Source organism: Pan paniscus, chromosome 6 (genome assembly GCF_029289425.2).
Source record: "Pan paniscus chromosome 6, NHGRI_mPanPan1-v2.0_pri, whole genome shotgun sequence".
NCBI lineage: Eukaryota > Metazoa > Chordata > Mammalia > Primates > Hominidae > Pan > Pan paniscus.
In genome coordinates this window covers 12,169,212-12,179,583 of record NC_073255.2, presented here as the reverse complement: position 1 = coordinate 12,179,583, position 10,372 = coordinate 12,169,212, and the positions used below count along the sequence as shown (strand labels likewise).

General features: G+C 39.3%; 1 protein-coding gene across 3 annotated transcripts in view; it reads right to left on the bottom strand.

Annotated features, from left to right (window-relative positions):
* Positions 1-2,443: 2,443 nt before the first annotated feature.
* C1GALT1 (core 1 synthase, glycoprotein-N-acetylgalactosamine 3-beta-galactosyltransferase 1) overlaps positions 2,444-10,372 on the bottom strand; it is a 120,729-nt gene continuing 112,800 nt past the window's right edge. For 2 of the 3 annotated variants that reach the window (XR_004672352.3, XM_034963681.3), the window contains one exon: positions 2,444-2,930. The gene's annotated coding sequence lies outside the window, so the exon portion shown is untranslated. Of the gene's footprint in view, positions 2,931-8,666; positions 8,851-10,372 lie in introns of all 3 variants that reach the window. The other variant, XR_004672351.3, reaches the window with a different exon arrangement.

The following is a 10,372-nucleotide window of genomic DNA, read 5'->3' as shown; positions in this document are numbered from 1 at the left end:
CCTTCCCCAGTCAAATAATATGAAAAATTACCTTATACCAAAGAACTATTTACTAATGGTCTCTAAATTATTACTTTTCATAGGTATTTTCACTGTACTTATTTTGACAACAGAAATGAAACCCTTGTGGATCTCTGACCTACCCTGAGTCACATCCTTTGAACTCTCCTATTGTATTGCAGGGAAGAACACGGTTTCTTTTCTTTTACCCTTCAAGGTTCTGTTGCTGGGGCCCTGTAAACTAAATTGACAAAAGATCATGCCTCAGCCTCCTGAGTAGCTGGGATTATAGGCGTGTGCCACCATGCCTGGCAAATTTTTGTATTTTTAGTAGAGACAAGGTTTTACCATGTTGCCCAGGCTGGTCTCGAACTCCTGGACTCAAGTGTTCTGTCCCCCTTGGCCTCCCAAAGTGCTTGGATTAAAGGTGTGAGCCACTGTGGCTGGTCCAATTTGCTTGTCTTATAAGCAAAATGGTTACATCAAGCCTGCATGATATTCCCAAAGGCAAAAGTATGGACACCAAGGGTTAAAACATGAAAGAATTTTGTAAAGTCAAGGTATAACTATTGCAATAAAGATCATCATAAAATATAGAACTATAATACAATACCAGGAAAATTTTAGCTCATTTTCCTTTTAGCATTAAGCATATTTTTAACCTTTTCCAAACATATCAGTCATGTTCCTATTTTTGAAGAACTCAGAGGGGCAGATGTGTAATTACAGTGATATTCTGAGTAGTCCTTCATGCATAAATAACAGCTTCAACAACCAGAATCTTATAATCAAGGACAAGTCCTTAGCCACAACTCGTGGAAAAGTGGGATTGGGACCAAGTAAAACACCAAAGGATCAGATCTTCATTGAAAAAGTGAAAAAGCAACACCCACATGTATCTTTATTTCTATTGGTACATTCATTTATGAATTTTCCATTCACATATTGTCCTGAACACTCCCAACACAAAGTTGACATAGGTAGAGGAGAGAAAGTCACATGGGAGAGAGCCATCTTACAAATTAAGACATATCTAGTCATTGGGAAGGGAGTCCCTCCTCCACTCCATTCCCACCACCATCCCAAGCCTCACCACGGAGTAACCTGTTATCTCTACTTTCTCTTTAAAACAACAACAACAACAACAAAAAGGGTCTCACTATGTTGCCCAGGCTGGTCTTGAACTCCTGGCCTCAAATAATTCTGCTTCAGCCTCTCAAAGTGCTGGGATTACAGGCATGAGCTACCATGCCTGGCATCTGCCACTTTCTTTACTGTTAATAGGATCCATGAATACTATAGTGAAAAGCACAAGAAAGACACCAAACTGGTTAAAAATAAGAGGCACAAAATTACCTAACTGAATAAAATTCAGTGCTCTATCATAATAGATTCTGTGTGTCTTAAAAATGAAATCACAGATTTCCAAATATTCAAAGGAACTTACCAATTCTATCAAACTTACAGATATGTTTATTGGACTATTTCCCCTTGTTAGACTGAGAGAAATAGGAATCATTTATCTAAATTCTTCACATCACATTGATTAATGAATGCTTTCATTTATCTAACCAGTATCTATCCAGTGAGGCTGTGAGCAAGTCACCATGTTAGGCTCAGGATGGGGGTTGGGGAGAGAATTGCTCAGAAACTTTATAATCTGATGGATGCTAGTGATTTCTTAGGATCTTGATTATGATGTTATCAAAATCTATCTACATTTTTAAAGCATTCCATATCATCTAAGGGGCCTCAGGAACCAAAGGCATGCATACTATGGATCCTCCACATTTTCTAATTCTTTCATTCCTTTGAAAAAAGCTGTCTATAGAGAAAGATCTTATTTATTACTGGTTAATTTCAAAAAGGTTTTGAGGTAGCAGAAAAAGGTCTCCAGCTATAAGTTGAAAAAAGGAGAACAGCACAAGTGCAGTAAACAAAAAAAAAAAATCCTACATAACCAGACAATGTACCAAGGCTACATCTGTCCCTGGAAAAAACTCAGTATTCCTATAGGAAATCACTCTGCCATTCGAAAGCTTTGCTAAATATAGTCAGGCAGCAGAGCCTAGGCATTAAATCAGTAGGGCTGGTTTGTTGATTATGAATGGACTAAATTCAGGAAGACATAGTGTCCTCTAGGAAGGCCCCATCTACCCTTTGCCTATGTATCACCCTACTTTTTATCTAGGCTTTATCTGTATTGGGGAAAATTGTTCCCAGTTACCACTTCCCTGGTACCTTAGTGGTGCTGAGAAAAGCTCCCTGCATGGAGGAGCAAGGCAACACCCTACCATGTGATGCAGCATCAGTGGAGTGGGGTAGGTGGGGAGAACCACTTTGAGGGCTGTTTTTGGGACTCATCATGGACAAAACAGATCCCTTGCAGGTCAAGGAAAATAAATGTGTTGGGGATGGGAAAAGATAGACACATGAAGAAATATTAGAAGGATTCTCTGCTTTTATTTGAATGCATGTTTTCTTATTGCTTCTACATCCAGAATGAGTTTTTGTAGGCTAGCTGGCTCTTCAGTTCTCCAATAATGAAAGTGAGATGGAATACTAGCCAGTTCAATTAATCATTGATTTTAATGAATGTTCATTGTGCACCTTTTATGTGCCAGGCTCTTCCAGGAGCTGGGAAACAGCAGTGAACAAGACAAGAAGCTCCTCTTCTGGGGTGGGGTGGGAGGATAAACATTCCAATAGGCAGCATCCTGATCATCTCGATATGCCCTTGACCGATATATTCAATATTTTATTTGTTGGTGTATTCTTGGCCTCCCATCCATATACTCTACTTATATAGGACATGACAATAGGCCACTTATTCTCAACTCCCTGGACACTTAGTCTCAGCCATGTTGTACTTGCTCTTCTTAGTCATCCTCATGGTCTTGCTTTCTGTCTCATTCACTCCTATGAATTGTCTGCAACAGAAGCACAATGAGTAGTTTTTAGGATTTAACCAAGATCTGAGGCCTGAGGTTCTACCCCTGGCCTTTTCATTTTCATAGACTTTCTGGCTCAACCATACCCCTTGCTTTGCCCAAGCCTTGCTATAAGCCCTCAGCTCTTACATGTGCCTCTCCCAGTGTTGACTTGTATATACACTGTCCTGCACCTGCTCTTACAACTGACCAATAGGTGACTTGCAGCACATGTACCCGTGCTGAGAAATGTCAATATCTGTCTTCCTCTTTGCTTGCAAGCCTCAGTAGGAGTGATGCCCATCTACCATGCTCCAAAACATCTCAGCCCTATTGAAATTATTATCATGTGAACAACTACCCTCTTTAAAAACCAGAATAAGTTATTAGAGACTTGGATTTAAATACCTTAGGAATGGTGAAGGTAGAAGACAAAGCCCCTAACCCCTATACATGGGCATGTACTTGCTGGAACAAGCTTGAGATTGTACCTTGAGCTGCAACATTTGTGAAGCACTGCCCTGTCACACCTCTAATTTATTACCACCTGCAGATATTGTTTAGGCTTCATATATTACTCTAAGAATCACTACTACTTGCATATAAGGTCATTTTTACCCTAACGTAAAAGTAAATAGTTGACAATGATCGATGAGCAGTAGTCCTGGGTAGTGTTCTCTAAGAGAAAAGACTAGAGTGGCAAAGATTTCCTGCCTAGCAACCCCTCCCTTTTATGAACAGGTACTGTGACTTGTCTTGGATTTCACTTCCTACTCCATTCCTTCTATTCCCCACTCAATAATTTAGGACATTTACCAGTCTGCAAGAGAGTTTGAGGGGGAAACACTGTCCTAAAGGGCTATAAATGAAATCAAAGGCATGGTCTCTGGGGAGTCTCTCGATGTCAAAGAGAGTCAGATCCTCCAGGTACTTTGATCTACTGGGAAGATCGGACAGATTCATGAAGTAGACAAAAAGTCATGTAAAGCCACGTAACAAACAAATGCAAATTGAAACTAAATGCCCAGTATGACTATAAATTCTAGAGAGACTTGAAATAGAGATGTAATACATAGATGACAGTAAAAGAAGGCTTGCTGGAAACAGAATCCTCTCAAGATTGTGGGTATGGTGCCTCTTGGCAATCTGCACCAGCACAGCTGCCAGAAAACAGGAAATCTGGCCAGAGATGCTAAGAAAAAAAACCAATGTCTGTGACAAGCTGTCAGACAGTCATTAGCATTCCCCTGACCACAGAGGAGCTCAAATTTGAAGGTCTCGCCTGATCAAACACACTTTCTGAGTAATGAAGTATTGAGCCAACCCTTGGAATAAAAAGCCTGTAAGTCTCCTTGGAAATATACTGCCATTTGGAACACGTTCATCTCCTGCTTGTGGGCATATCCCCTCTGGGTCTGTTTGCTTTCTAAATTTCAACTATTAAAATGGAAATAAATGATTTGCTATATCTAAGGTGGAACTAACATCTGATCCATGTTCGGTCTTCCAAACAGGGTAATAAAGGTGTTGGTAGTTCTGATGTAATAAATAGTACTTAAGTTGACCTAATACATTTCTGAATAAGAAACTATTGCAATTGTAAAACAGGTAGTTTAAATAGGATTGATCATTTTTTCCTTTTGATAAATTTATCTACTTGTGTATTATGCGTGTTTTAAATGCATTTGCTTTTTATTCAAAGAACAGAAATACCACTTTTTTCTACTTGTCCAAATTTTAGAAAGCTTATTCTTATTGCACATTATGAACAAATATATACTGAGATTTCCTAAAGGAAGTCACTGGGAACGGGTCTGAGCTCTATACTTGTTGCACTATCAAAAATAAACACTAAGTTTACCTAAGGTAAGTTGCATCTATGAAACAGCGTGACTCCAGGATGAGAACACCTGGGCTGCTGCCCCATTTTTAGATTCTCAGGAGTCAGTAATTAATTCTCCATAACTCATCTTGGGTGTATATCCTTAGGATTTGCTCAGATAACAAAGAGTTTTTTAAGAAACATGCTGAGTGAACAGCATTGTTGGAGGTGTTAGTTCCTTATTCAGCTAATAACTTGGCTTCTAAGGGGTAATACCCAAACCCCAAAAGCTATAAGAAGAATTGAATTAGTGGCTATAAGACTATGATTGCTGGGGTGTGTATATCCTTGGACTCAAAGTCCTAGAGGATTATAATATAGCAATTCCTCCCCAAACAGATGTAGGTTCCTGAAAACACCCAGTGAAGTACTATTTGAGGCTGAAGAACTTAAAACCATACACAAAGAAATAGAAAACCCTTGGCAGACTCAGGTTATAAGTAAACTTTAAATCTCTTATATTTTAAGGTTTACTAAAATACAATAACAAAAACAGAACCCCAAATAGAAATTATGTTCATATTATTTTACATAAATAAGTGATTTATAGTTAATTTCCATTTTTCATTCTTTTGCTGGAAATTTAACTGGAAATCCCTCCATTTCAGTAAGAGGTATCTAGTTTCATTTAAAAAATGTCATGGCTCAAGGCTTTCATCAGAAATCATGTGTCATCCCCCTTTCAGCTCCTCCTGTCCTTAGTCATGCTGTTTTCTTCCTCGTGGCTGCAAGATACCTACTGCATCTGTCAGCATCAGGACCACTCACAAGGCAGGAATTAGGAGAAAGCAGAGGGAAATAGCAACATTCTTTTCTTTCTGAGGCTTTGTCCCCTGCTGTGGAAGGAAAGCCTCTAGAACCCCATTCACCTGCACCTCACTGGTGTCACATCTGCCCCTTAGCCAAAGGGGGGTCTAGGAAGTTAAATATTCTGAACTGATGACATTTCTGCCCTAAACAAATAAGTATTTTATTTCAGAAGAAGAGGAAAATTGAATCCCATAGATAACTAGCCATATTTACTGCAAATCTTTTTCTGAATTTTTTACTCTGAGGTTAACACCCATCACCTACTTCCCAGCATCCCAGCTCTTCAGTACTTCTCTTTACTCATATATCCTCGCATGCTTTGGTTCTTAGGCCTTAGGTTACTTTCCATTATCTTCTTTTATCTTTTCAGTATTCCATTACACATATCCCTATTCCTTTCCTTCCAACTTTCTCTGCCTCCTTTTGTCTATGACTAATTTGTTGTTTTTTTCTAAGTACCCCTGATAGGAGCTGCTGTTAATCCAAAATTCTTTTGTTAGCCAAAAACATACCCAGAAATAAATTCATGTATATCCATTAGTCAGATATTTTTATATCTATTAAGTTTTATATCCATAAAATTTGTGTGAGTTTGCTAGGAGTTCCTCCCAAGGGGGTGGCACTCAGATAGGTCTTTGGTTATGGATGGAGGGCCATGAGCTCAGGTGACCCAGGTGACTGGGCCGAAGAGGCAGAGTCCTTGTGGAGAACACAAAGGTGTAAGAGTAGGGTGTCTGAGACTGGCAGGAGCCAGGGCAGTATGGAGATTGGAAAAGGGTTGTATGAGGGACTTGATTTACAGCATTAGTAAACATGCTGCAGTACTTTGTTGATTTCTTGGTAAAATTGTGAAAAAAATTATATGCATCCAATACTGAATCTACTTTAAGCACTTGTTGGAAGTAAGAAGGGGTGGGTGGCTGAGATACCAAAGTGAACAGCCAGACTGACCTAGACACAATGAGAAATGGAAGCATCAAGTCAGCAGAGGAGAGCCTCCCAGACACCCTGCACAGCATGGGCAGTGTGGGAGAACTCCAGATGTCTTTTTTCCCAAGAAGCAAGCTCACACACCCCCGTGGACCCCTTGGGACCTGGGGATGAAACTGTGAGACAGACTTTCTTCTTGGGAGAAGCAGACATCTGGTAGTAAAAACTACCTTTGAATCTAGACAATCTAATTGCTCAACTCTAACCAATGCACAGTTTAACAAAATGCTTTATACGTAAGGATTTTCCACACTACCTACTTCCTTTTATGAAAATGAATCTGGTGCCCATTGGAATGTGAGAAGATGTAATAACTGGACAAAAACAAGGACAGTAAGGAGGGAGGAAGGCTGAGATGTCGGGTGCAGGCCCCAACGTTTTTGAGCAAGACTGACTGCCAATGAAGAAGGAAAAGGAGCTGCCATTGACAAATGGATGTACAGGACTGCCAGCTGGAAGAACACTGGAGGGAAGGCATGACACTGAGCTAATGTATTGAATGTTGACATGCTGAGCCTTCAAGATCAAATAGCTCATGAGAAAATGCCTGCTTGAAATGATTCTATGTTCAAAATGTGCTCTTACAATTTAGACATATTTACTACATTTGTTTTATATCAACAGCAGTGATTATACAGTGCCCTAGCTTTTCCAGTTGCTTCTTAACACATATAGTCTATCAAAATCTACAAGACATGGTTTAAAATGAGAGGTAAATGAATGCTTGCATTAGGTTTTGGTTACATTTAGATCAGGGCAGTGGGCTTTGTGTGTTGAGTTGCTGCTATAGGAACGGAACTTAAGTACCAGATCTTTGGAAAGTTGTGCTGAGTTTGAATTTTGAACTGTGGTCCTAATTGAATGGCAACTTGCATCATTTTTTTCTCAAACTATGTCCATGTAAGCATCACGGACATGATGAGAGAAGATACTTTTTAACTAATTATAATTGTAGAGTGAAAACACAACTAGAGTTTACTACAACCCTGAATTAATAACACATTAAAGTTATTGCCATATAAAAATAATATATACTGCTTTAGCTTTTGTTCCAAGATATTCAAGAAATAAGGACATTTCCCTTGGAAATAACTATATTCATGTCAACATCAATTTCTAGTTCTTATTTTGATGTGTAAAAGTGAGAAAAATCTAAAATCACATAATCTTCACTGCTCTCTTTGCCATTTGTAGAAAATGCTAGTCAAGTTCTCAGAAATTCCCAAGCCTTTCTTGTTAAAATATATTCATTGAGTTGTAATTAAGTAAAAATAATTTATATAGAAGACAATCATCGACAGAAATGAAATTTTTAAAAAAGGTCCAGTATCCTTGGTTCTTGTTTTTGTTTTTTTCTACATGAAATGTCTAGTAGAAAAAAATCCATAAAAATGAGTCACTCAATTGTTGCAAAGTATGTTGTCATATCAGTGGCAATGGTCATTTTTTCATTTTGTTAAAACAGTTTCTCTAAGAAAAGGAAAGTTATTTCAATATGCTTTATCCCCCACTAAAATTTTCTTATAAAAGCAAGTAATTTCTCTCTGGTCACACCATGTTCTTATTAGATTAACATTTAGATGAATTAATTGTGTTCATTTTCATGTTTGAATATAGCTACTGCATATGCTGGGTAAAAGATAGACTTTCTATTTTTTAAAATTGTCAACTATGGCATTATTTGGTTGTAAATAGGCAGACTTTTATGGCTTTCAAAAACAAATATAATAGTTACAAATTTAACTTATACTACAATTGAGATATGATTTTTATCTATAAATGTTGCGAACTTCTCTCTGATCTCCAGTAGTGGGGGGAAAAATCTCTAACATTTAGCACTGTCTGGGTGAAATCTTAGTTCCAATTAGTAAGCAATCCCTTCAGATAATAATCAGCTCTTGGAAAAAAGACAGAAAAAGAGCCTTCCACATTTTTGATCTTGAGTATCCCCACTGATTCTTCCCTAAGATGGCTTCTGTGGATCTGGGGGGACAGGTGTGGTTTTTTTATGCATCTTCCGGGTGGTGGACCTAATCCACCTGGTTGGTACTCACCCAGCTGGCACCTGTGGCTGAATTCTGTGGCTGCTGCACAATGTAGAGTGTCCATGAAGTCCCTGCCTGCAGGCTGTGGATTGTCTTCATGCTCCCCTCTATTCTCCATACAAGACTTAGCATTCTTCACATTCTTCCGGACCTCTTCTTCAATGCTGATGGTTGGGAATCATTAACGCAGTCCCTGAGAATAAATAGTTGTTTCTTTGCTCTTCATGTGGTTACAGCATGGGCTCATCTGGGATAGGGTAGGGGTGGGAGGACTTTGTGGCCACTCCGTCATCATCATCTCGTCTCTTCTTGACTGATTCAGTCCTGTCCTGGTTCCTCGGGGGCTACAGACACTTCTAATCCTGGGCCTGGTGACCCACTCTGTAATGCTCTCTACAGGGCACCCCACTGCCACTATAACAACCCCCACTGGGCTGCTCTGCACCAGAGACTCAGCAGCTGCAGGATCCTATATAAATACCACAGAGCCACGTGGGGCCACCACAATCTTCTCCTGACCTACTGTACTGCCAAGTGACACAGCTTCTCTTTGGGTGGTGCAGAACAGCCTATGAGCCTGTCCCCGACCAGTCCCAAGGGAACTAGGACAAAAGCAGCCCTACCCATGCCTAATTCTGCATATTCTTCAGTCCTCTAAGCTGGGCGGGACAGGGGTGGGGTAAGGTGGGTGGTGCTTGGAACACACATCATCTCTGTACTTGGCTTTCCTAGTTCTTTTCCATTCTGCTTCCTTCTTCCCACCATCCTTTGGGGAAAAAACGGGTGGGTTGTCTATTTTGTGATGTTGTATCTTCTGCCATGTAGCAGCAGGTCTTGAAGCTTTGCTGTCATAGGGAGTAAAGGTTTCTTCTCTAGCCCACAGGAAAATTCTGTAAGCTGGATCCTCCAGGCTGGGACTATGGTATGTTAAAGAGGAGGCAGAGTATTTGGGAAATCTCTCAAGGAAATAACCTGACTTGAAAGTCTTTTTTTTTTCCTGCATAATCTTATTTTTTTAGTGCCAGAATTGGAAAAATATAATATTTTTGCATTCTTTCTTTCTTCAATTACATGGGCACCCAAGACAACTAAGGGAAGGCTACCCTCTCAGAAGGATGAAAGAGAGAAGTGCTTCAGTTAATTTTCATAAACTTATCTAGTTGCAAAATAAACATGTTGCTGTGGGAAGCCACCTCATTTCTATATGGAAATGGATGTGTCAGCTTACCAATTCCTTTAAAAAAGATCATGGAAGAGGCAAAGTTTTGGATCTTTTTCTTGGTGGAGTTTTTTGTTACCATATAAAGAAGACAGAACATTATTTGTTTTTGCAGGCAAACTTCTTGCAGCAAGTGCACAATAGTGCATTATACAAATAGCTACTCATTTTTATTTATTTTGTATTCTAGGCAGCAAAGCTTGATGTTTTACCAAGCATAGCAGGAGGTACCATCAGTAAGAATTGATCCACACACATGAAGTGTTAGCTAATGGTTCAAAAAGAAATCTTGGATGAGATTGAACACATTGATTCCTTTCATAGTTAACTGAAGCAGTTCACAGGAGAAGAATTCATCTACACTCTCTTCCTTAGATACTGCAAAAATAACAACAGCTGACTACAGCCATTATTATCACTTGGCTCATCAAGCTGAATACCTAAAGGGGAATAGGTTTTGCATTCTCTATAACTTGCTTCTAGATATCCTGGTTTT